The sequence below is a fragment of the Dermacentor variabilis genome, chromosome 5, assembly GCF_050947875.1.
Source record: "Dermacentor variabilis isolate Ectoservices chromosome 5, ASM5094787v1, whole genome shotgun sequence".
NCBI lineage: Eukaryota > Metazoa > Arthropoda > Arachnida > Ixodida > Ixodidae > Dermacentor > Dermacentor variabilis.
This window is the reverse complement of record NC_134572.1, coordinates 134,501,839-134,529,466: the sequence shown is the minus strand read 5'-3', so window position 1 is coordinate 134,529,466 and position 27,628 is coordinate 134,501,839. Positions and strand designations below refer to the sequence as shown.

Genomic DNA, 27,628 nt, shown 5'->3' with positions numbered 1-27,628 from the left:
GCTTTCGCCGCATGCGCGTTTTCGCACCGTGCCATGAGCTTTAGGCCGCAGAATATGAGCATTTGACAGTATAAAAGCAACCATTGTTGAGTGGGCGCTAACAGAGCTGTTCAAAAATAATTTCATTGTAGAGACTTCGACGCCTATACGGGGACTGTGATGTGCCGTCACGACGATCCAATTTTTTTTGTCTTCTAAATTCTTGGACGTTTCAATATTATTCCTCGAGTTGCGTCGCACTGTATGTTTATCGGTGTTCTCAGTGTGCTATTTCCCGCTGCTTCCTTTTTGTAATCCAGTGCATTAATTCGTGATACAAGCATGACCATATGCCACGCTTTTTTTTTAAATGTGATTCTTACCGCTCCATTTCCACTCTAGCGAACTTGCCAGTATCTATAGCATCGACAAGTTCCTAGACCAAACCGTCATGACATATTAGTAGGGCAGCGGACTCGGGCGAGCGTCTCAGTGCGCGTTTTCCGAACATCTCAGACCCGGCGCCTTAGCAGAAATCTTCCTCGCGTCCGTGCTTGCTGCATACATGAGTTGTAGCCGATGACTGTTTGCCGGTTTTATGTTTCGCGAGTCAAGATTCACGCAGCTTCTTGTCCTGCGGCTACGTGTGAATAAGGCTGACACCGGCCTCCGTTACGTGCGTCCGGCCCTGCAGCACCGAGCAGTAGCCTACCATGTTGCGCGCCTTCAAAGGCAGCCACTACCTATTGTAGTGCTTTCAAGCGTTGTAAAGGAGACACTCGAAGCGAGAAAATCTCGCCACTAAATGAGGACCGCAGCGTACGAGGGAATTTAAACTCTCGTTTTCAGCTCGCTTCGGCGCTCCCGAAGCAGCCGACGCGGCCGCTATGTCCACGTGATCCCTAAAAGCATGTCACGCCTACGGTGGCGCCAGCTTTTCCTGTGGTGGAGCTCGAGGCCAATATGCTCCTTGGGGTCCTTATGACCATAAATGCCGGAGAAGTAAGACTTGCGTGCGCCTTGGGCTCTGCGAAGAGTGTCCTGCCGGGCATCGTGGATTTTACGAAGCCTTGCAGCTGTTATATGCAACGGAACCTATCTTTCTATATTTACTTAATCTCGTTGCCAAAAGGTTCCGTATCCACTGTGACAATTTGACCCATTTTCCGCTTAATTCATGCGGAAATAGGGCGTTTATATTATCAATTATGTATAACCACCGTACGATTATTACCGGCAGCGTGTGCAATGATTGCAACGCATACCGAAAATTTTGAGATTTTCAGTAAGGTTATTGCAGCAAAGCTTAGAAAACATCGAACACACTGGAGCGTCTTCTTTGTGTCACTGAGATGAGGTAAAAAGGAGGAGGTAATCGGCAAACAATACGAAATAAAAGTAAATTGCAGTTGCTTGTTAGGAGTCTTAAAATTCACAAATTGATTTGTTTGTAGTGACCCAAATTTACGAACGACCGATCATGGCTGTATATAATCTATAGGCTGAGCGCCGCTCAGGCCACCTAAGAAGATCAAAAAGGAAAATAATTGGAACAGAATCGCTATATTACCTTTTTTTCATATTATCCCTCCCCAATGTGCCACTCTGGAGCTGCCGCACTATCTGCGCGTGACGTCATAAATTCTGAAGGCGTCTGCTCGATTAAAACTGTTTATTGGCAAGGAACCTGGGTTTGCATTCACAAAAAGTTCTTACGGTACAGTTGTTCGTAAGAAAAATTTTCAGTCAATGCTGCTGTTGGACACATAATTTGCGAAGGCAACCAGCCATGACAAAAAGCACATACAGCAACGAAAACCATCCTGAATTCAGCTCCTGTGCATTGCATTCTAGAGGAATGTATTAAGGAACCAATGCCGCAAACTTTAGTTACATTTTTCATGAAAAAAAAAAAACGCTCTAACAAACGTAGAAGTACATAACCTCACACTAAGGCAGTGCCGCATGGAGTTGGGGCGCGAATGTCAGAAAGATAAACTTTGGGCTGTATTTGCTCCGCGATTATTAAACTTCTGCCAAACTATCGAAGCTACAATCTTGAAAGGGTACGTCACCAATCTAATCGGAATCAGTGCTTCTCATTTGTGCGCCTTTAAGTATTTCTTTCTCGGCGCAGTTTCATTTTTCAACTATTCTATACAGCGCCAATTTTTGTTAATGTCTATACCTCGTCAGGTGCAACAAACAGATTGACCAACACGTACTGTATAGAACGTAACTCGTTAAATTGCAGTCGGCTTGCACGCGCGTATAGACCGAAACGCTCTGCACCGCGGCCGAGCCCCGCGGTGTGCAGCCAGTGCCTGCAGCGCCGGGGGGAGGGGGGGGGGGGACAACCCAGGACCGTGCCCGGATCCGGCAGGAGTGGTTCGGTTCGAATCTCGAATCGGCGGCAGCGCTCGACCACTGTACCCAACTGTTATATCGCAGGCGCAGACACGCTCGTGGGGGAGGTCCGCTGCAATCTGCGGGGCACCCTTCGCGTTCTGTCTTGCGCGACCGTGTAATCGGCGCGCCACCTCCCCTGCACTGTAATTGCGTCTGCTCGCCGCCGCTCAGGGCACGCAGTATTGGCACCGCGCGCGGCTATGCGGATGCTGCTCGTTTGACATTTATTTGCATGCGAGGCCGCCCGCACGCACAGACGTATTACTCGAGTGCGTGCTGGTGCGAGTATGCGTGCTTGCGTATGTGCGGTGCATGTGTTAGCCGGCCGCCCACGATTAGGTGTGTGCAGTGTGCTCGAGAGTTCGCACAATGACGTGAAAGCGGCGGCGGTGCCGTAGACGGCGCCAGATGAGAATTACCTCTGCGCTCTCGCGGTCATCGCTCAACGGGACCACCTATTATTCGAACGCGGCTGTCACGTGCTCTGTGCTCGAGTGCGCGGGAGATTTCCTAATGGGCAAAAAAAAAAAAAAAAAAGAAAAAAAAAAATAAGCGCATGCCTAAACCATTACTATTTGCTCTCGAATTGTAGTTATGGTCGGGTTCGTCTTGTTCCGATATATCGGGGCGTTAAGTGGCGCGCGATGTGCTTAGAAAACCCTGCGCTTCACTCTGACGTATACAGGTTACGCCCTGCACGTTTCTTTATGTCAGATACGGATCTGCCTCGGCGAACTGGATGATCGATGGAGCCCTGCAGTGCGATCGAGCGTGTTTAATGGCCTCGGCTGCGATGATCTCCAACCATTGCAAACGCCCAGTGCCCTGCGAGTGTGCCGGACAACTTGCAGGGGACAGCCGCCAGTGAAATGAGGATCTCCACTCACATTGCTATCACCGCGTCACAACGAGGAATTCGCGAAAAATATGCGCTTACGTCAAATGAAGATGCCTTAAGCAGAACAAGTGTGTTTCTGCAGGGGCGTGCCGAAAGAAGACGTGACGAGATGTATAGAGGCTGTGTATTGAAGACTGATTGAGAGAACGTAGAATTGAGAGGTTTGCCTAGCTGCCCGCCTAGCATGCTATTCCAGGGGGGGGATGATGAGAGATGACACGCACAGTGCAAGTCAAAGTCACAGAACATTTGAAAAAAACACACCACCAAAGAAGAACATGCAAAATTAGTTATATTATCTCGTTGAGACGATGAAGTGTTTCGCAGGCACGTTTCAAGGATCTACGTATAGCAGGTAGCACTGCGATAGCCCACTGTCCAGTTATACACGTTTGGCATATACTTCGTACAGGTGCTGGAAGCGGACAGTTCTTCTTCGCATCGACTCCTGTGCAGAATTGTTTATTCGTCAACAGTATGGAGGAGCTTCGAAAGCGAAGTAAGGAATTCCTTAACGATGCGCGTGTTATCGCGGTTGCGCGTTCGGTGCGGGCAAAATTGTCATAGCAGCGAAGTTCACCTCGTCTTGCTCAACAGAAAGAGAAGCGGGAGGCAGCTAGAGCACGTGTCCTGCGGGAGCGGCAGTATATATATGCATGCGACTAGGCGCTCCCGAAGTATAAAGCAAAACGGCGGGTCCGTCGTTCATCATCTCGAATTACGCGCCTCACTAGGCGCCATGCGTTCGCTAAACTGGGTGCCTCCATGCTTACTTGCAGGCTCTGTGTCCCTGGTAGCTAGGCCTCCACAGTGCGCCACGTCTCTTCTTGAAAACTACGGCGACTTTCTCACTGATGACGCCGTTCAAATATGCATGAGCCGACGCGCCACTCTTTCGTTTCTGCTAACATATATTGTTGGCGTGCTTTGCGCGCCTGCTTTCTTAACCACCCAGAAGCGAGCGTAGATATGTGTGCGTGCATGACTACCGTGTTCAAGTATAGTAGAGCTGCTGCAAGTGGCGTAGGTACATATGTATAATGTAGTGTCGCGCTTTAATCTAATATTGGTACAGGTTTAACTCTCCCCGGAAGCTATGACTAACCTGCTGGAGAATAGCGGCGACTATATCGAAGTCGTTGAGTGAGCGGCTCTTAGACCTCCAAGCGAGTTTCAGGGCCTCGGAAGAGAGAAATAAAAATTAATAATAATAAAAAAAAAGAAAACAAAGGAATGCAGAGGAGCTTGTTTGTATATATAAGTTCATAAGGCTTCGTCGTCTCCTTGCTCCTCTTTTGACAAACATATTGCATTGCCACAAAAATTTGCTTTGCGTACGGAGCGCCGGAGTTAAGGGAATTAGCGTGCACTTGCGTATGCGAGAAAGGGAAAAGTGGTTACCGCTCACTTCGCGCCATAAAAGAGCGCTTTCTCTGGGTAAATTTCCCGAGCTGCCTGACTGACAGCGTACAAAACTCGGCTCTCTGTTGCTATGCGCTAGCCGTGAGCAAATGCGAGGTCTCCGTGGGGTATACCGCCATGAGCTTGCGTTGCCTCTCTTTCCCTTGAGATTTTAGTGTGGCAGCGTTACAGCTTCGCCGCTGCGATGGTCTGAGCGTCTATACTTTCCCTGTGCACACGACAGTCGCGGACACGAAACGTTGGCCGATGCATGGCGTCGCTATTTCTCTACAACTAGGCGCATTGGCGGTTTCGTGTGTTCCAGCCTGCCATTAAGAAGGGTTTCCAGTGTTAGAGCCGTCATTAGGGGTACGATATCGAACTAACCGCACATTTTTCGGTTATGCCGCAAATTGTACAAAAGAACGGTGCTTTGAGGAGCTGGAGCTATCAACACCAATCTCTACTGGAAAGCAGAAAAAAAAAAAGAGTTGGAAGTTGATTGAACCTCTCGTTGACTTCGATGAAAAACAGACTTCTTGAGCGATTTAGGCGTGAGAATGGGAGGTGTATGAACGACGTAATTTATTGTGAGAGCAGCGCAGGGGTAACAACGTTTGATCGACGTCAACTGGAGCATAAATCAACTTCCACATTTATTTCATAAGTTGTCATCACCACCATCATCATCACCATAGTCAACACGTACCTAGTATCCCCAGTGGCCCATATTCAATGTCATTGATACCCAGTGGATATCCACATGGGCCCATGCAGAGGAACATGCCCTGTGGTTTATACCCAGTAGCACAGTGGCACATATATTTAGACTGCACTATGTCGCGATCGGTCCATGAAAGAGTTTAGAAAAACACATAAACCATACGGAAAAGTAGCGGTAACTCGCCAAGTCTCAGTCCTTAAAAAAATAAAAGAACATTGTTTTTAATAAACAACGCAGAATTGTTAGGCTGTATAGCTAATAGACACATGCAGTATGACCATATGCGCGAAATGGAGCGTGTCGCCTATTTTCGATGAAGCTGTCGCGCGCTGTGCGAAGAGATGAAGTTGCGAGTGGATAGTAGTTTATTTCTTGAAAAAGTGGGCAATTCGTTGGGCAAGGTGGAAACCGTTTCGATAAGTCGCCTGAACTTGTTTAGAAAGAAAGCGAAAAAAAGAAGCGCTAGCATTGGGAATAGTTTATAAGAATGCTGTCTGTGCATTCTCCAATAAAAGGCATTGTATTAGAGAGAGAGAGAGAGAGAGAGAGAGAGAGAGAGAGAGAGAGAGATCGTCTAACTTCAGCGCGCCCAAGAGCCACTTACAGGTTCAAATTACCAGTTTTTATTGAAATCATACCTCAAAATTAGTAGTGGTATTCTGCTTTTCGGTGGTAACTCCGTTAGACAGGAAACCAGTAAGCTATCGCAGGAGACGAAAGATCTGATCAAGAAACGCCAATGTATGAAAGCCTCTAACCCTACAGCTAGAATAGAACTGGCAGAACTTTCTAAGTTAATCAACAAGCGTAAGACAGCGGACATCAGGAACTATAATATGGATAGAATTGAACAGGCTCTCAGGAACGGAGGAAGCCTAAAAACAGTGAAGAAGAAACTAGGAATAGGCAAGAATCAGATGTGTGCGTTAAGAGACAAAGCCGGCAATATCGTTACTAATATGGATGAGATAGTTCAAGTGGCTGAGGAGTTCTATAGAGATTTATACAGTACCAGTGGCACCCACGACGATAGTGGAAGAGAGAATAGCCTAGAGGAATTCGAAATCCCACAGGTAACGCCAGAAGAAGTAAAGAAAGCCTTAGGAGCTATGCAAAGGGGGAAGGCAGCCGGGGAGGATCAGGTAACAGCAGATTTGTTGAAGGATGGTGGTCAGATTGTTCTAGAGAAACTGGCCACCCTGTATACGCAATGCCTCATAACCTCGAGCGTACCGGAATCTTGGAAGAACGCTAACATAATCCTAATCCATAAGAAAGGGGACGCCAAAGACTTGAAAAATTATAGACCGATCAGCTTACTGTCCGTTGCCTACAAAGTATTTACTAAGGTAATCGCAAATAGAATCAGGAACACCTTAGACTTCTGTCAACCAAAGGACCAGGCAGGATTCCGTAAAGGCTACTCAACAATAGACCATATTCACACTATCAATCAAGTGATAGAGAAATGTGCAGAATATAACCAACCCTTATATATAGCTTTCATTGATTACGAGAAAGCGTTTGATTCAGTCGAAACCTCAGCAGTCATGGAGGCATTACGGAATCAGGGTGTAGATGAGCCATATGTAAAGATACTGGAAGATATCTATAGCGGCTCCACAGCCACCGTAGTCCTCCACAAAGAAAGCAACAAAATCCCTATAAAGAAAGGCGCCAGACAGGGAGATACGATATCTCCAATGCTATTCACAGCATGTTTACAGGAGGTATTCAGAGGCCTGGAGTGGGAAGAATTGGGGATAAAAGTTGATGGAGAATACCTTAGCAACTTGCGATTCGCTGATGATATTGCCTTGCTTAGTAACTCAGGAGACCAATTGCAATGCATGCTCACTGACCTGGAGAGGCAAAGCAGAAGGGTGGGTCTGAAAATTAATCTGCAGAAAACTAAAGTAATGTTTAACAGGCTCGGAAGAGAACAGCAGTTTACGATAGGTAGCGAAGCACTGGAAGGGGTAAGGGACTACATCTACTTAGGGCAGGTAGTGACCACGGATCCGGATCATGAGACTGAAATAACCAGAAGAATAAGAATGGGCTGGGGTGCGTTTGGGAGGCATTCTCAAATCATGAACAGCAGGTTGCCACTATCCCTCAAAAGGAAAGTGTATAACAGCTGTGTGTTACCAGTACTCACATATGGGGCAGAAACCTGGAGACTTACGAAAAGGGTTCTGCTGAAATTGAGGACGACGCAACGAGCTATGGAAAGAAGAATGATGGGTGTGACGTTAAGGGATAAGAAAAGAGCAGATTGGGTGAGGCAACAAACGCGGGTAAACGACATCTTAGTTGAAATCAAGAAAAAGAAATGGGCATGGGCCGGACATGTAATGAGGAGGGAAGATAACCGATGGTCACTAAGGGTTACGGACTGGATTCCAAGGGAAGGGATGCGTAGCAGGGGGCGGCAGAAAGTTAGGTGGGCGGATGACATTAAGACGTTTGCAGGGACAACATGGCCACAATTAGTACATGACCGGGGTAGTTGGAGAAGTATGGGAGAGGCCTTTGCCCTGCAGTGGGCGTAACTAGGCTGATGATGATGATGATGATGATGATGATGATGATGATGATTCTGCTTTAACCCTTGCACCGCTCTATCATGGCCGATCCACCAGAGTCGTTTGTGCCAGGTCATTGATGAACAACAACAATCAATCACTGGGAAAACGTTCGATTGCACCAAGAGGGTCTCAATGTACAGGTAATATCCGCCATCTTGTACCCAAAAAGGAAGGAGTCTGCGATCATGTAAGAGAAGGATGGCAGTATTTGAATTGTATCACATCAGATTGCTGACGCAATAGCAATCTGATGTCAGCCGACATAACACAGGAGATCGCTGGGAGTAATTTTCGTCGTCTGGAAGTAATCTTCGACTTAAACTGGCTGGTGAGGATGGCGAAGCTCAAATTTATATTGTGTACACACAATAACACCCTATAAAAGCTACTCACAATAAGAGGGACGTCCGCAGTATTGGCGAGCCCCGAAATTAAATTCAGCGTGCTCTTCAGAAGCTGTGACATATATTATAGCGCGTTATATCCATGCCCAGTTTTGTTCACGCCCGCATATATGGAAGCATAAAGTAGCTACGAGAGAATCACTTCTTCTTCCTCTTCTCAGCCACATTCGCAGTGGTCAGTGCGGGGCACATCGCTGCAGCGTTTCCACGCAGTTGCATATTCGCGGACCACACACGGCGAGCTTAACAAATGGCGTGACGGCGCCGTATTTGCGGCCGCTTTATCGCAGTGGCCTTATATGGGAGGAGGAGCCAGTCGCACCCCGACAAAGATGGTCGCTGGGTGGCTTTTCTATCGGAACCGCGAGCTGGTCGCTGTCCCGAATTTATTACTGGTCAAACTTTTTTCGCGGCTTATCTCACGGCTTTCCTGTCTTCGTGAACAGTGCCGCATCCTGTGTCCCCGTACGAGAGAGACAGCCGCTATGAGGAATACACGTTCTTAAATTTATCAATGTACGTCTACGGCTTTTTTTTTTCTTTTTTTTTCTTTTTGGCTCGTTCTACCCGCCGTCGTCCTTCACTGACGAATATGATATACCGCCGGTGGTCGCGTTATGTCATATGAATTAATGAGGCCGTGCTTCTCATGGGGAGACGTGCCAGGGACCATTCGGTTCCTCGTTATGGCGCTCTTCGGCAGCGATGTCGCGTGTCGTGAATACCTCAAAGCTGGCCGGTGTCGGTGTGGTCGTCCTGCCAGGCGCTGGAGGTGATGCGGTGGTAATACCTCGGAGTGGACGTGAATTAAATGCAAATCTCCGGCTTAAGCGACCAGCTTCCTTTCGTTCGAACGTTGTCCAGTCGTTCACCTTACTTTGTGAATCTGTGTTTCTTTCTTTATTGTTCGTTTTCTCGTTGTTGTTTTTTTTTTTTTTTGCGGCTATTACGCTTTAATGCTTCAGTGGCTTGCTTCATCCATTGCGACCATAGCTCGGCGAGGTCTAGTCTACGTTCATTGTGAAGCGTCGTTCTTCCCAGTGGCGATTCATTATTTGCCTTGGATTGAAACTGCCAGGGTGATCAGCGAGACGATTAATTTTGCTACCAAATGCCGTAGTTGGCATCATACTCTGCACTGTCGCTGATCCGTGGACTAGGTGGGGGTCGAGAATGCGTCATACACTATGACCAGCGCTACTGGACGCTTCATGCTTGTTTTGTGAGCTCTGCTATCAACGACGCTGGTAGATAGGCTATAGATGCATCAGCATAAAGCCGGCACCGGTACTGGCACTGGTTGGCAAGATAAAGGAAGCTCACTTAAGCTCACTCACAAAATATAATTTATTTTTTGTTGCTTAGGGGCCTACTCGCACTCAGACTCGGCAAAGTTTCGCTGAGCCGCGGGCTCACTGAAAATCAAACCCACGAGTCAGTCTAAGTTTGACTGAGTCGACTCATGAGGTTGCCGGTCTTTCGCACCCGCTAACTCATATCCGCATATGTCACCTCAATCATTTCATAAACACAAAACATGTGCAAAAGGCCAGTGGGCAAAAGGCCAGTGGGCAAAGGCAAAGGTGAGAGGTAGGGTAAACGAAAGTGGCTGACCAAAATAAAAAAAAAAAAAAAACTTCTTATAGAAACAGAAAAGAACGAATAAATCCAGATTCCTGTTAAACTTCCGTTCCCTTATTACCTTAACTGAATTAGACTACTGCGGACAGTAGTCATGAACTCCCGACTTCTCAGTATGTCCATATGCTCCGTCACGATTTAGACAGAACTTTCCAGTGCAACTCTGAAAAGTTTAAGAGAATTCCAGCTCCACATAAGAAACTCCTGAATAGCAACTTCTCAACCATCTGAAGAAACGTGCATGCAGGCTGCATGTTGCAGCATACACGCCTTGAAACGCGCCTTGTCCGCAACGCCATCTATTAACGAGCAGGACATACAACACAAGACCTGTTTGCAAGCCCTCCTCGACTTAGCTTTACTGAATTTACTTTTACTCCTTCTTACCGCTGGGCCGGAAGTAGCGGTTCGCAGAAAGAAGTGCAGGAACACGAGCGTTACGATTTGGGCAAGTTGGTTTCACTCGCTCCTGTTGCATATCATTTTCAATTATTTGCCTCTTGTATACCGGCTACTTTGCGCCCTGTCAAGAGGTAATACCCGTCTCGCCTTGTTTGCTCCTTCTTTCTTGTGGTGTGATTCGAGCCATGCAAGGTCCTTCAGAGCAACATCTGCATGCGCACGCTCTACCCACCACGCAAGGCCACGGATGGCAGCGTAGAACGAGGGAATAATTGTCAACCTTATCACTTTCGTTACCAGTGGCACTTATCGTTTTGAGACGATTGATATGTGCGTCACATCGCGCGACAACAGTGAGCTTAAAAGGTCAGAACAGCTGTGCGCGTGTTAGCTTGAGTGTGAACGAATTCGTTATCGCTCTGTGTACGTTATTTGGATACGCGTACGTTCGCAGAAGTAACCTATCAAGCACTCTGGACACGCGTTGGATACGTTATTGCTCTGTGCGTCGTTTCTGTACCATCGACGTCAGATTTGAAATTAGGCTATGGCTGAGCATCAGACGGCCGAGCTTGTTGTAGCCTTTTCATTTACTTGCTTGCCCACTTTTGTGTGGTTTGCATAACGGCGTGCAATTCCATCGTTCACAGATTTAAGCGTTCAATAAGATATAGGGTGAGCTAGAAAAAGAGTGAGAGCGGTACGTACTTGAAAGTAGCGAAGGTGAGCAAGGGCCCCTTGAAAGCCCGGTGCGAGACTATTCAGTTTTTCTTAAGGCTGCATGTTTTGTTCGAATCGAACAATAATAAAAAATGTGTTAGATTAAGGTTGAACACGATATCCTGACAAGTTAAGGACCGCGCAAAGAGCGATGGAATGAAAAATGTTAGACGTAACGTTAAGAGACAAAAGTGCGGCCGGTGTGGATCAGAGAGCAAACGGAGATGGCCGATGTTCTCTATAGTTGACATTAGGAGCAAGAAATGGAGTTGTGCAGGCCATGTAATGCGTGGGGCAGATATCCGATGGACGATCAGAGTCGCAGAATGGGTGCCAAGGGAAAGGGAAACGCAGTTGAGGACGGCATAAAATTGGGTGGGATGATGAAATAAGGAAATGTGCAGGCGCAAGTCGGAATGAGCTTGCGCAAGATAGGGGTAATTGGAGATCGCTGGGAGAGGCCTTCACCCGGGCAGTGAGCATATATATAGCCTGATGATGATGACGATGATGATGCGACTTATACCGATAGGGCAAGCTTGCGCGCCTCTAAATGACGTGAAATGGAGAGGCGGAAGGTGACGCTGCGTTGAGCCATTCTATCAGCCTGTGACCTCCCAGAAAACGGCAACGTGTTGCTAAGATGGGTTACCTAACTTACTGAAAATAAAATAAAATAAACAACAATAAAAGTCTACATTACAATCGAAAATGAACTAAGGTTCAGCGAGACAATTTATAATTTATTTTCGTGCGAGACTGAAGTAGAGCATATTCTGGATCGTATCGACAAATCCTTGGTGTAATATTAATGTCATCAGTGCCTCCTTAGGCTCGAACTTTAATGAGTGAACCATGGCCAGCGAAGACACATTAATTAATCTTTTTATCTTATGAATGAATGAATGTTTTTATTAAGTGGCACTCCTTGCATAACGACAAAAATTCTGCCATCACATGAAAGCTTTAAAGTGCGGTGAAACGCGAGTGTGGTTTATTGCAGGGTCCCTTGGAGGGTATTATTTTGCAGGCCACATTTTCAGGCAAACAAAATTTCCCCTTCGTTGAACTTCTGAACTGCGTTTCGCGTCACCGTTGTAAAGGACATTTGTGTAGCGGTTGCATCATTTCAGACCGTAGGAACGTTGCATGTCAGAAAAATGGACTAGATCCGGGAGCAAATATATTCAATGACGACTTCGTGTCGACTAGCTGATTGCAACTTCTCTGCGCAGATGCATGCTGGGCCTTGAAGCCCGCATTTAATGGGCTCCCTTTATCCAATTCTTCGCCGTCTGGCACAGTTTTGTAAACTTCCCGATTCCTTTTCTTGAAGCTTTCGCACTCTCCCTGGTGCTGTGTTTGAGATACGCTCGCCTTTTGGCGACGTCACCGTCACTGAAAGTTTCCTCAAGAAACGCTTCCGTAAACAAACGGCGGCCGACATCTATGGGCAAAACAACGAAATATACAAACAAACAACAATACCGGTGCGTGAAAGATGCGTAGGGTGCGACAAAAAAGCGAATTTGCAAAGCGTTCCGGCGTCCGTTGCGGCCCTGACTCCGGAAAGTCGGTGTCACTCCTCTCGCGATCGTTTCAAGCACGCCGCGTTGTTGCAAAATCTTTCTGCCTTCTAAAATCGCACTTTTTTTTTACGCGTGCAGGGGAAGGTCCCCGGAGAAAGGGCAAACAAAAAGGAGAGGGCTGCGACGTAGGCTTCGGTCTTACGCAGCGACGACGACCTGCCAAAAAACTTGGCAGCACGCTCGCCATGCGTGCGAATACACTCCGCTCGTCGCCGCCGCAGCCGCCGCTGCAACGGCGCAGCGCGCATCGCTTCGCAGCGCACGCAGGAAGCGCAGCAGCTCTCGAAGGGGAAAAAAAAAAAGTCAAGGTTCGGTCCAACATTAAAAGTCGATTAGGGCCAGCTCAGGTCGGCGACACAGTGCGTTGCCAATGAAGCCTGATGCGTGTCGCCAGAGAGCGTTGCACGGAGGAAGTGCGGCGCCGGCGACGCCGCTACGATCGCGTAGCGCGCGACGAACGACTCCGCGCGCGGCATGCAGGCGGTCGCGGCGTTGTCGAGAAGCTGGCGTCGTCGACGTCGCAAAAGCTCGCCCCCCGAAAGTGAGAGACTCGACAGCCGCTCGAACACTTTCCTTGCTCGCGCGCGCGCATTCTTTGCTGTCATGATGTACGCCTATAGGGTATAGTTGTATACGCGTCCTAATGTCGCCTCACAACCCTCTTGCGCCCCCCCCCCCCCCACCCCCCTCCGCCCTCCCTGGTTCACATCCCTCGCCTCGCTCGCTGCAGCCAGCTCGCAGGGTTGAGGTGCGCCCATCCTTTGTTTTTTCGCCGGGTGGGCGACTTTGAGATCATTTGCGCTCGCGCCGGGTTTTCATGCGCCGATGCGCCGATCGTAATTACAGACTCCGCGCGCCGGCGGAGCAAAAAGAAAATTAAAAGAGGGCGCTGCGGTGGAGAGGCGCGTGAGGCGAGCTTTTCGCGCGTGCGTGGGAGCGCGGGTTGACGATGGCTTGCTGCGGAGGTCGGAACCCGAAGCGTGGTGCGCGTTGTACGCGGAACGTCTGCAGTGTGACACTCTGTCGGTAACGCAGTCATGTGTGGAAGGCAGTGCAGTGATGTAGAGCGGTTTCCGAAGGCGTAAGGCGCGGGCACCCTTCGTCTAAAGTGTCGAAAGTTTCGAAGCCACCCTGCTAGCGGCGACATCGGTCGTTGGGTCGCATAGTACACACCCCTCGATGTTCTGGAGCTCGCAACCTAATAAAAAATGTGGAGCGCTGTCTCTCTCAATTCTGGGAGTTTTGAGGCGATGTCACTAGTACGGAGGCACTAGCACGCGGTCCAAGCTGCTCGGTCACGCTCCTGGTGACCTTGTTATTTTGGATAAACTCTGTACTTACTATACGGTGGTGTTTATTAGCGTGGTTCCTTGTACGTTTGTGCAGGCGCGTCGCTATAGCGTTGTTCGGTGTCGTACACAGCTGAACCCTCCGATGTAAGGTAAACGTCCCCAAAATCGAGCTCGACGTTTCATGCTATGCGGACCTTCCTGAGCAATGAACTGTTAAGTAGCGCTGCGGCGACAACGTGAAGTTGTGTGCGAGATAGACCTCGGTTATGCTTACATTCGTCGCTTCCGCGTTTTTCATAACTATTTTCGCACTACTGTAATGCAGAAGAGAACAATGAAATAAGTAAGCGTTGCATATACAAATGGATGCCTATAAAATAAGTTTGTTAGTCGTGGAAAGGGGTATAGGACCTTAAGTACATTATTTGTATATCGCCAACTGTGAAGAAAACACATTAAAGCATTGCATACCGAAAATTGACGTTTCCCCCGAAAAAAAAAAGAAAAAAACACACGCACACACAATACCCATTGTCGACTCCATTACTCCTTTGCTTAATGACAGTGACACATTAATTTTTTTTAATTGACTCAAGTTATGTTTACCTCAAAGGAGGTAAACATAACTTTGTCCTTGCACTCCTGTAGACAGTTTTCGGGCTGAAGTGACCCGCCTTCTAGAGCGTGCCGACGCATACATGTTCTTCTCATTCAGTTGTAGCATTCTAAAGGACTGAATAATACAAATTAGAAGCTTTACATGCTAGAGAATTAAGACAAATGTGTAGCAGACCTTTAAGCGTAGCTTCAGGACGACTGTTAGATGTGCGAATGCTTTTCTTTTCTTCCTTTCGTTTCATACGCGTATGTGCGTATATATATATATATATATATATATATATATATATATATATATATATATATATACGCACACACACACACACACACACACACACACACACACATATATATATATATATATATATATATATATATATATATATATATATATATATATATATATATATATATGTGTGTGTGTGTGTGTGTGTGTGTGTCTGCATTTTGGAGCACCCTGTTTGGAACTCACGAGTGCGTCGCCTCGAAAGCCTCCTCACGCGGCGAAAATGGCCGCACAACATTTAAAGCTGTCCACGAGTCACAACTATACATGCTTGCCGAGGGGGAAAGCAAAACACGTATATCGAGCCTGCTTCTTCGGGATCGTTAATGCCCGCCCGTAGTCCGCGCTCCTAAGTTTGTTTTCCCGCGCGCCAGAAAGGCAAACGTACGAAGTGACGAGACAGAGCGGCGCCCGAAAAAGTGGCGGCGGCGGTTCGGTGGGCCGTGGACACTCGCCAACTCTCCAAAAATATCGTCCGAGGCACGCGAGCAGCGTACAAGGTGTGGAGATATATAAGCGAAGGCGGTCACGCCGCCCAGTGCCTGCTGCCTTGCTTTATGCACTGCGCTGTACATACATACATCACGTGCGTTCCTGCAGACACACACCGCGCACGCAAACCGGCGTGCGCGCGTCCCCTGCTTTTGCCGCGGTGGACACACGACGCGCGGGCTTTTCGCGACGTGCCAACACAAAACGGCGCAAGAGTGGGAGAAGGAAGGAAAGAGGGAGGGGTGGACGGACGGCCAGCTATGCTATAGGCGCGAGTCCAGCCGCCAGAAAGGCGTGTACGCGTTGCATGCTTGCGGTGCGCGTGCATGGGCAATGGCACGCTCGCGAGCGAGCGAGTGCGAGGCGCTCGAGGGACGGGCCGCGATTACGCGTCAGTCGCCGGCGGCGAAGGCGCGCAGTCATAGCTACAGGCGATGCGGTCGCTTCTTCTCCTTCTTCGTGCTTCCTAGGGAGAACTATAAGAACACGGTCGCCCCAGACGTGGCCGAGAGGAAGAAGAAAGAGCATACGCTCTAAAGATAAGGAGCGGGGGATGCGGGGGGCCCCCGTCTGGGGAACCTGCGCAAAAATGTAATTATGAAGAGAGAAGAGACGCGCGGCCGACGGCGGCAGCGGCGGCGGACTAGACAGGAAGGGGGGACGTAAGGAGCGCTGAAGCAGAAAGAACTCGGGCTGCTGCTTCTCCTGCCGCCGCTCTAGGAAACGCTTGGAGAGAGATAGCGAGTAAAGAAAAGGAGGATGAAAGAGAAAGAAAAGAAAGCGAGGGGAGCAGCGGAGATGGAGAAAAAAACATGAAGTGATTCGAAAACAACGCAAGACGAAAGGAAATAAAAGCCGGAGAGAAAGACCGAAGCCCCCCTTGAAAAGAGTGCGCCGCGCCAACCGGCTCCGGGCTTGCCTTGCCTGCCGCCAATGATGAAACTGGACGAACACAATTATGGTAACTCCATGAATCATTTATCATCGGTGGAGGATCTTGGCTGCCGCCGCTCGGCTGCAGCGTATATGCGCGTTGCGCTGCCTTCTCCGTTCGGTTGTCCTTTCTCTCTTTGGGCGGCGGCGGGTCGCTCGTTTCCACCGTCTGCTGCTGAGACCAAGTTGCGCCCCCCACCCTCCATGCCCCTCATCCTATTCTCAAACACACACAGACACTTGCAGTTCCTCTACCTTCCAGTTTTCTGGTCGCCTGTCCCCTCCCTTTTCCTGTGCCCCATTTTATTCTTGTTCCCTTAATTCCTTGCGCGGCAGCAACGGAGGCGCTGGCGCTTTTTTTTTTTTTTTCTGTTTGCTTGTCTCGTGTGAGCCGAGGCCCCGAGTCCCTAACTATATACTACGTTCTGTACTTTGCGCAGCCCGACCGCAGCGTCTTGGCGTTAACTAGACATTCCCTGGCACCTATACTGCGGACAGCACCTGGTCGGGCTAACGAACGACCAGGTTGACGCAGGAGAAGCAGCCCCGCGGGTAGGCGTACGCGGCAGCTGCCCAGTCGCGATGAATCCGAGTGAGGCGTGCACTTCATCTTGTAGCGTAGTGCCAGCGGGCATGCCGGCTCTGTGTTTATAAAAACGAGCCTTTTCACGCCCGCAACGTTATACAGATGGTTGGGTGTCACGTTTGCGTCGCCTACCTTGAAGCATCAGTGCAGAAGAAGTCAGTTACCGTGATTACTTAGCAGATATCGGCTTCTGATTCTTTTATAAGAGGCATCTGCCTTAACTTGATTTAATTTCATCATAGGGAACGGCGCATGCGCCCTGTGTGGGCTAAGACAAGAGTCAGGCGCTGTAAGTGAAACTGACATGGAAAGTACATATATCTTAAGATCAAGGAAAAGATTCAGCGAGAAACATTGTTGGAAATAGAAGATAACAATACAAATACTTTTTTTAGCAAATCAATATGTCACCTAGATAATTTTGCTTCTCTCGCTTGTGTAGCCCAATTTTGAAAGTGGTTTCAGTGTTTTCGATCAGCTTCATCCTATTTCAATAACTGGCACCTTTTCCTCAGCTTTCTGCACGAAACTGAAACCTTTCTCGACGTTTCGTTGACACCCCTTTTTTGACCAATCTGTTTCTTCTTGTTGCCACCTAAATCATTCGCCATTTACTTCTTGTCGACACGGCAACAATCCGTTTTCATCATACCTTACCCAAGCGATCCAGTCAAACAGATTTAGCGCAAGAGAAAAATATCAGCACACGGGAAGCACAAAAGAACACTCCTGCTGTTTGGATCCGGACTGCTGGTACGATCTGTTGGGAACTCGGCGCTGACGCCCGTGGTTGTACCTGGGTCGCAAGCCCCAAGGGTAGCGTTGGCCTGGCGGCCTGGGGTACAACTGGAAGCATCCGAAGGTCCCGGCAAAGCATGAGTCGACTGGTAACAACGAAACAACTTGTTTATTTTAACATCGCAAAGAGTTGGCGGTCAGGTTGACCGAAGTAGAGAGACGGGAGAGCACTTCACTCAACAGAAGAAATCGGAGCCCTCCTTTTGGCGTCCGGGGGCAGCTGTTTTTATCCTCTCGCAGTTGAGGGCAAGAAGGAACCCCTCAAAAGACGAGCACGTGAATGTACAATGGGCTAATGGTGACGCACACTGTCGTGGCGCTGCGCACGATCTCGTAGCACCCTGTCGTGGCGCTGCGCACGATCTCGTAGCACCTGGTCGTGGCGCTGCGCACGATCTCGTAGCACCCTGTCGTGGCGCTGCGCACGATCTCGTAGCACCTGGTCGTGGCGCTGCGCACGATCTCGTAGCACCCTGTCGTGGCGCTGCCGGTCGGACACAATGACTGTAATGAGAGGATGGTCCCTGCTTTGGCATCGCCTGTTTCGGGCATAATGACTGGAACGAGATCCCTGCTTTGGCATCGCCTGTTTCGGGCCCAATAACTGGAATGAGATCCCTGCTTTGGCATCGCCTGTTTCGGGCACAATGACTGGAATGCGAGGAGGATCCCTAGGCGGTCGCATCGCCGCAGACGCGCCTGGAAACACCTGGCGATGAGTGTTGCGGCGACGACGATCGGGCCAAAATGTCCGCCGCCCCGCCGCAGTCGCGCCGGCAAAACCACGTGTCGCAGGCGAAACGCAACAGACCGCCCCGCCGGCGGAAGGAGATCCCGATGGACAGGGGACTGCATCCGCTGTCCGGAGGGATGTCGCTCGATGATGCTCATAACCGAAGTCGGGCGTCCCTTGACGTTTCTTGAGCGCAGCGCACAGAGAAGGCCTCGTTCTCTCGTTCAGGTTCGCACGGGACACTGCAAAGTGACTTCGGGAGAGTTCACATTTTTGTTCTCGTTCCCGGCAAGCGTTAGAACTACGCTGAAAACTCAACCGCTCAGTCAGCAAGCACGGCACAACCCTCACTAAGCCCTGCCAGGCTCTTTCCCCTTTTTATACCACTGCCTAGTTCCTTACAGTAGTCTAGCATCACTCAGAACGCGTCCACAAATTGAAAAATTGCACTAGAAAGCATATCATCACTTTGAAACACTAAACAAAAGCAATATGTTAAAAAAAATCCTGCCTCAGGAAGAAAAACATCAGTAACAAACAATTTTGAGGCTGATTCCTACGTTAGGGGCTTCGACTTAAGCCATCGGCGTTACCGTTGAGACTCCCCTTTTTGTAACGCACCTCAAAGGAATATTGTTGTAAAGCGAGGCTCCAGCGCAGGAGGCGGCCATTTTTGGGAGAGATGGTCTGCAGCCATTGGAGAGGGCAGTGATCCGTCTCAATGATAAACCTCGAGCCGGCTAGATAGCATGACAATTTCTGAACGGCCCACACGAGACACGCACACTCTTTCTCGGTGGCGCTATACGCCTGCTCACGACTGGTCAGCTTACGACTAGCATACAGGACGGGGTGTTCTACTTCTCCATTTTCCCGTTGGCACAGTACAACGCCCATGCCTCGCTCACTAGCATCGCACTGAACAATGAACCCTTTTGTATAGTCTGGCGATCGTAGCACAGGCTGGCTTGTTAGGGCACTCTTTAGGGCGCTAAAAGCTCTTTCCTTTGTCTCGTCCCAGACGACTGTTTGAGGCTCTGTTTTTCTTAGAGCATCCGTCAGGGGAGCCGCGATATCAGAGTACCTAGGGATGTACCTTTGATAGTAGCCGGCGACACCCAAGAACGACCGAATATCGGTCTTGGTGCGCGGTTGCGGAAAGTCTCGCACAGCGGCCACTTTTATTTCAGAGGGGCGGCGACGACCCTGACCAATCATGTGACCGAGGTAGACAACCTCGGCCTGTGCTAACTGGCACTTAGGAGCCTTGACTGTCAAGCCCGCTTCGCGCAGGCGGGTTAGCACTGCCCGCAAGTGTGTCATATGCTCAGACCAGGATGCGGAGAATATCGCTACGTCGTCTAGATACGGTAAAGCGAATTCTTGCTGTCCCCGCAACACTTTATCCATGAGGCTTGAAAAACAGTATGGCGCGTTCTTCAAACCAAAACTCAACACTTTAGGACGGAATGTTCCCATTGGTGAAATGAACGCCGCATACCTACTAGCCTCTTCTGTAAGTGGAACCTGCCAATAACCCCTGACAAGATCTAGGGTGGAAATAAACTGAGCGCTACTAACTTTCTCAAGGCGCTCCTCGATGTTAGGGATCGGATAAATTTGATCCTTAGTGATGGAATTAAGCCTGCGGTAGTCGACGCAAGGACGAGGTTCCTTGCCCGGTACCTCAACTAAAATCAAAGGGGAGGTATAATCACTCTCACCTGCCTCAATAACACCGAGCTGTAGCATTTTCTTTACCTCAGCCTCCATAATATCGCTCTGGCGGGGTGACACCCGATACGCCTTGGATCGTACTGGCTCTGTGGAGGTAAGTTCTATATCATGAGTAAGTACAGAAGTCCTACCAGGCCTCTCAGAGAACAGACCTTGAAACTCTTGTAATAGCTGGTGTAGTTCGGTTTTCTGCTCGGGCGACAGCGGTGCTTTACTGATAAGGTCACTAATGACTTGACCGGTGTCTTCCCTGTTCGTCACTGAGCCTAGTCCCGGAAGCTCGACCGGAAGCTCTTCAGGAACGTTTACCATCAGGCACACCACTGCTTCCCTTTGTCTATAAGGTTTGAGCAGATTACAGTGGTAAACTTGCTGTGCTTTCCGCTTTCCTGGCAGACTTACCACGTAGTTAACGTCCGACAGTTTCTGAACAATTCGTGCTGGGCCCTCCCACTGCACGTCTAGTTTGTTGTTTAGCGATGTGCGCAATATCATGACCTCATCGCCAACCTCAAAACGACGGGCCCTGGCTGTCCGATCATAATAAACCTTGGCCCTCTGCTGGGCCTTTGTCATTGCTTCACCTGCCAACTCCTGTGCCCTTCTTAAGCGTTCGAGGAGCTTAAGTACGTACTCCACCACGACTGGGTCGTCGCCCCTACCTTCCCATGATTCTCGAAGCATGCGAAGCGGAGATCGAAGCGAGCGACCGTACACCAGTTCAGCTGGCGAAAACCCCGTAGCCGCATGCGGCGCGGTCCTTAAAGCAAACATCACCCCAGGCAGACACAGCTCCCAGTCAGTTCGATGTTCAAAACACAACGCTCTCAACACGCGCTTCATGACGGAGTGGAGCTTCTCAACGGAATTCGACTGTGGGTGGTACACTGAGCTGTGTAGCAGCTTTACCCCACACCTTTCGAGAAAAGTTGTCGTCAAAGCGCTAGTAAACACTGTGCCCTGATCTGATTGGATCTCCGCAGGAAAACCAACTCGCGCAAATATGGACAGTAGTGCATTAACTATCTCAACTGAGCTGAGTTCTTTAAGCGGCACTGCTTCAGGGAACTTTGTCGCTGGGCAGATCACAGTCAAAATGTGTCTGTACCCCGTGGCTGTTACCGGCAGAGGTCCCACAGTATCAATAACGAGCCGTCTAAAAGGCTCCGTAATGATAGGTACCAATTTCAACGGCGCCCTTGATTTGTCCCCTGGTTTGCCCACCCGCTGACAAGTGTCACATGTCCTCACGAAATGGTCTGCGTCCCGAAAACACCCTGGCCAATAGTACTCTTGCAAGAGACGGTCCTTAGTTTTCTTAACTCCTAGGTGTCCGGACCACGAACCCCCGTGTGACAAGCGCAACAGATCCTGACGATAGCATTGAGGCACGACCAGCTGATCGAACTCCACTCCTCTGCGGTCTAGATACTTCCGGTACAGGACTCCCCCTCTTTCCACAAAACGCGCAGTTTTCCTGGCGATACCTTCTTTGACATTGCAGCGCACGTTTTCCAGGCTGCCATCCTTTTTTTGCTCGGCTATCAAAGCCGACCGGCTGACTCTTAGCAACCTATCAAGTCCGTCTGACGTAGGCGCGATGAGCAAATCTGTAGATAGCTCTTCTAACTTTCCCGTGTCGGGCGGTTCCTCTCCAGTATCTGGCGCCTTCAACGCTACAGACTCAATTTTATTCAGTTCGGGCGTGCTCGGAATATCAGCTTGCTGCGCCTCTGACCCTTTTTCGTTGTTTGATAACGTCGGCCCCGCAACTACCGCCTTTGCAGCGAGCTCCCGAACCTTCGATCTGGTTAAGGCCTGAACACTAGCTTCACCAAACAAAAGCCCCTTCTCGCGCAGGAGGTGATCGGACCTGTTTGAAAATAGGTACGGGTACTGGGGTGGCAGCATAGATGACACTGCGGCCTCCGTCTCAAGCGCTCCGAAAGGTCCTTCAATAAGCACTTTTGCTACCGGCAGACACACGCTATGAGCTTCCACGGCTTGCTTGATCCATGCGCACTCGCCCGTGAACATATGGGGTTCTACGTAAGACGGGTGAACTACATCCATCGTAGCTGCGGAATCGCGAAGCACTCGGCACTCTTTCCCGTTTACGAGGAGGTCTCGCATGTAAGGCTCGAGAAGCTTCATGTTCTCGTCAGTGCTGCCTATTGAAAAAAACACAACTTTTGGTGTTGTTTCCGGACACTGCGCCGAAAAGTGACCCGGCTTCTGGCACGTATAACACAAGCGCGCTCGCCTCATCTCGAACCGCTTTCTGCGTTTGGCTGCCGCCGTCTCTTTACGTTTGGTCGGACTGCTTTCGCTCGCATCCGCACTACGCGTGTCCCCCTTTAATCTCATGGGCGTGAACTTCGGCCTCTCAAACTTCGAGCCAAATTCACCCTTTTGGCCGTCCTTAGCTCCGCGAGCTCGACGCGTCACAAACTCCTCGGCTAGCTCAGCGGCTCTAGCCACCGTACTCACGTCTGGCCTATCCAAGACCCAGTATCGCACGTTCTCAGGTAACCGACTATAAAACTGTTCTAGCCCGAAACACTGCAGAACTTTATCGTGGTCACCAAACGCTTTCTCTTCTTTGAGCCACTCCTGCATGTTCGACATAAGCCTATACGCAAACTCTGTATATGACTCACTTTTGCCTTTCTCATTTTCCCGAAACTTCCGACGGAACGCCTCCGCAGACAGCCGGTACTTTTTTAGCAGACTCGATTTTACTTTGTCGAAATCCTCTGCCTCCTCTCTATCCAAGCGAGCGACTACGTCGGCCGCCTCGCCGGGTAACAAAGTGAGCAAGCGCTGTGGCCACGTTTCCCGAGAGAACCCCTGCTTCTCGCACGTTCGCTCAAAGTTAACCAGGAACAAACCAATGTCCTCTCCAAGCTTAAACGGCCGCATCAGGTCAGTCATTTTGAGCAATACTCGTTCTCCTGCACCGTGTGCCTGACTTCCATTACGAGCGCGTTCCATCTCTACCTCGAGACGCTTCATTTCCAAAGCGTGTTCGCGCTCTTCTTTTTCTTTCTGCTCTTTAAGTTCGCGCTCCTGTTTCTCTTTTTGCTCTTTAAGTTCGCGCTCATATTTCTCTTTTTGCTCTTTAAGTTCGCGCTCCTGTCTTTTTGACCTCTCCTCAATAGTCTCAAGGCATTCCGACAGCTCGTCATCCTCAGCCTCTAACTCAAGAATAGCCGTTAGCAGTTCTGGTTTTCTGAGTTTGTCCGAGACATCCAGACCCAACTCTCTTGCAAGCTCTAACAATTTCGGTTTGCGCAACGACTTCAAATCCATGGCTGCTCTGAATGCTGCTTTCTCTACTGCTTACTATTGTCTTGCCGCAAACTAACCCGGCAGCAACGACAACCACAATTACCAGCTCTGTTTCTAACACTAACAAAAGCCTGGCAAAGCTCAGAAGAAGAAAGTCCCGCACTCACCAAACCTCGCAGGCAGGAATTCCGCGCAGTCGTTCCGCTGCAGGCAACCAGTCGTCACACAGGGCTCGTTGCACTGCTCCCGGATCGTCGTTGAGCTGCTCAGCATACAGTCAACTGCATCTCTTCGCTGCTGGCCTCCGTTGTCGCGATCTTACCGCTGGCAGACAGTTGTTTGAAGTCGGAGGTGATCTCACCGCTGCCAACCAGATGTTTGGATCCGGACTGCTGGTACGATCTGTTGGGAACTCGGCGCTGACGCCCGTGGTTGTACCTGGGTCGCAAGCCCCAAGGGTAGCGTTGGCCTGGCGGCCTGGGGTACAACTGGAAGCATCCGAAGGTCCCGGCAAAGCATGAGTCGACTGGTAACAACGAAACAACTTGTTTATTTTAACATCGCAAAGAGTTGGCGGTCAGGTTGACCGAAGTAGAGAGACGGGAGAGCACTTCACTCAACAGAAGAAATCGGAGCCCTCCTTTTGGCGTCCGGGGGCAGCTGTTTTTATCCTCTCGCAGTTGAGGGCAAGAAGGAACCCCTCAAAAGACGAGCACGTGAATGTACAATGGGCTAATGGTGACGCACACTGTCGTGGCGCTGCGCACGATCTCGTAGCACCCTGTCGTGGCGCTGCGCACGATCTCGTAGCACCTGGTCGTGGCGCTGCGCACGATCTCGTAGCACCCTGTCGTGGCGCTGCGCACGATCTCGTAGCACCTGGTCGTGGCGCTGCGCACGATCTCGTAGCACCCTGTCGTGGCGCTGCCGGTCGGACACAATGACTGTAATGAGAGGATGGTCCCTGCTTTGGCATCGCCTGTTTCGGGCATAATGACTGGAACGAGATCCCTGCTTTGGCATCGCCTGTTTCGGGCCCAATAACTGGAATGAGATCCCTGCTTTGGCATCGCCTGTTTCGGGCACAATGACTGGAATGCGAGGAGGATCCCTAGGCGGTCGCATCGCCGCAGACGCGCCTGGAAACACCTGGCGATGAGTGTTGCGGCGACGACGATCGGGCCAAAATGTCCGCCGCCCCGCCGCAGTCGCGCCGGCAAAACCACGTGTCGCAGGCGAAACGCAACACTGCGGAGCCCTTATAGCAAGCTGACCGTTTCTCGCGGAATTCGAATGGGCAAACCACCCCGCGTTTGAACAAACGCTGTAGTTCGTGTTTTGGTTAGAGTTCTTGAAGCGGCACGCTTCGTTCGGTGGAAGGGGTGGCTGCTGGAGGGGGAAGGGGGGGTTGATAATGCACGCAACTGCTGTAAGGCAGTTGAGTGGTACACGCCAAGGGATGCGAAGAACGTTCGCCGAACAAGAACAGCAGCTAGCCCACATGACTGCAGTAACCATGCATGTGTATGCACGGAGTGTCGGCGATTCTGCCGTGGATTTGCGGTGTGTAATCTGTTGTCGACGAATGCGGTTCTTCTTCGCGGGGCGCCTGTGTTCTATGCCGTGAAACAAACGCACAAGCGCGGAAAGAAAGAAAGAAAGAAAGGAAGAAAGAAAGAAAGATTGGAATGAACCAAGAACTATGACTTGGAAAGCAAAGCAGGGCATACGTGGCGCGCCGCGACTCGCGGCAAGTAAAGAATGTAGGGTAACGGGGGGCCGCCATTTTTCACTAGACGCGTATAGTCGTCGCTTTCGGGGGAAAGGAGAGTCTGATTTGAATATGGCGTGCCTTTGTTGGCTCGCTTGGTTTTGCTGCTCGGCGCTGCGGTGGTTTGGCGGCTGCGGCGGCGAAGAGGAAGAAGGGAAAGAAGACGACTCACGCTAACAGCGGTGCACGCTTCGAGTTCGGGTCCGCGGTTCAGGCCCCGCGCTGGCGGCCGCTTGCCGCGCCGCGGATGGAAGACGAGCGTGAAGCGAGCGTGTGTGTATAGTGCGCTGGGACGCGTACGAGGCAACGCACGCAGCGCCCGGAATATGCCTTGCTTTGCGCGACGAGGAAACGTGAAGTAAAAAAAAAAAAGAAAAGAAGAAGCACGTGTATACCCCGGGCCAGAAAGAAGACACGAAAAGTGGCTGCCCAAAATATTGCGCTGGTGCTGAAAGCAATCGATCGCGCAGGGGCGCTCGCGTGGAACGTTGCCCTTCCTCTTTCTCTATCTCTCCCGCTCTCTCTCATTTTCGTTGTCTCTTCCGTTCGTGTGTATATAGGCTTTCACTTTGTCGGATCGCTTGCGTTACTTTTGTTCCGTGCTGCTAGAGCTGAGGAGAGGTATGATACAAAGTTATTAAATGCCAGAAGTATAAAAAAACAAAGTTATTAAGTGGAGGACGAAGAATGGAAAGAGGATGGGGCGTGGTGTTCCGGAGGCTGTAGGGTAAAACCAAGCGCGCACAGAAACACACACGAAGACGCACAAAAACGCGGGATAACGCGGCAAATCTCAAATACAGACAGGAGCTGCGGGGCTTCCGCGCTTGTGTGCGTATACGCGAGCTCTGCCCCCGGCGAACTTGCCGCAAGAGTTTTTGTGTGGGCGTAACTGTTCCTCCGCGATTGTTGTTTTCCTACTGCGGCCTCCCTGACGCTTTTTCTCAGGCCAGGGAGGTACATACTATAAACGGGGGGCAGACTGCGCCTGAACCTTGAAAACACTGGTGCGTGTGTATATATCCGCGCGCTAACTGGCTCGATCCTGCATGGCCCTACGATGGCGCCACTTGTCTCGCCTGCAGTGCCGGATCTGTTTTGACGAACGCTTTGTTTTTATCCCTGTAACAGAGCCCAAACACAATCCCATATTAAGGAAAATTGGAACAACTTGTTCGACCTTATTTATGGCAATAGAGAGTACATTTGCACATAAGCCAAACATTGAAGCGGTATTTTAGCTATAAAACTTAATTAGTATAGTAATTAATTATTAGTGATTCTTTCTCTGAGCTATTTAATGGTGTAACTTCACTCCAGTATATCAGAAACACAGCTATGGACATTGGTTAAGTTTCCCGTTTCTAAATCCGCATTTTGAGACCTCGTACTCAGCGTAGCGTGTATAATTCGTTTGGCAATACAGGGTCAGCTTGAGTACTAGACGTGGTTACCCTTGAATTAAGCGCGTAAATGTTATCGAGTGGGTATCCCCATAGCGGGCCTAACGCGTGAACATGGGTAGACTACGATACGACGAGCTGGTATGAAATGCATTGTTAAAAACCGCCCAACTAAACAAACCTACAGAAGTGCAGGCGTCCTTTACTTTTCCGTGGTCGCATCTATCTTATTTTTTTCCCCTTATGGTTTACATCATGTCTAGATGACGCCCACTCTGACATGGCGCACTCGTGTATACGTAAGCGTTCGAGCGAGGTGGCTACCGCTATGCATGGCATCTCGTAACGCGCAAGCTTGGGTAGCACAACAAAGCGATCCAGAAACCACGTTTTTAATGTGATCGGTCGTCCGCTATATTCGTTTCAATCTTTGGCAACTGTGTATCTTGAACGAAAACTGTCGGTTTGTGGCGGCTCACAGCATAAATATGGAGAAAGACAACCTGCTGAGGTTACCGCTAATATTTTCTCATCAGTAATTAGACCAGCGTACTCGTCCCACTGATACTCGATATCCTTTCGGTACAGCTATACGTTAAGGGTAACTTTGTCAGAGGCCGGTTGTTGGAGCTCAGAGGTAGAGTTTCACCTTTTAATAACGCCAGCAGTCTGTTAAAGAATACTATTTACAATGAAACAGCTTTCTAGATTGTACGTTATTCATGCCGATCATTTCACTCCATTGGTGTTTCGACGAAGCTTGCTTCGTTAGGTACGAACGAGCAACTAACTTCCCTGATCACTCAATTCACAGACTTAATGTTTATCACCGTTATAACCAAGGACGGCACGGGGGAATCGCTACGGCTACTACGACATCAGCGAATTGTTCAATGGCAGTGCGCAAGACTCACCTGTTTATCGCTGCCG

The 27,628-nt window shown here is 49.8% G+C and overlaps 1 protein-coding gene across 8 annotated transcripts in view; it reads left to right on the top strand.

The window, feature by feature from the left end:
- Positions 1–27,628, top strand: part of LOC142581972 (uncharacterized) — a 570,107-nt gene that overhangs the window by 468,565 nt on the left and 73,914 nt on the right. The window lies entirely within an intron of this gene.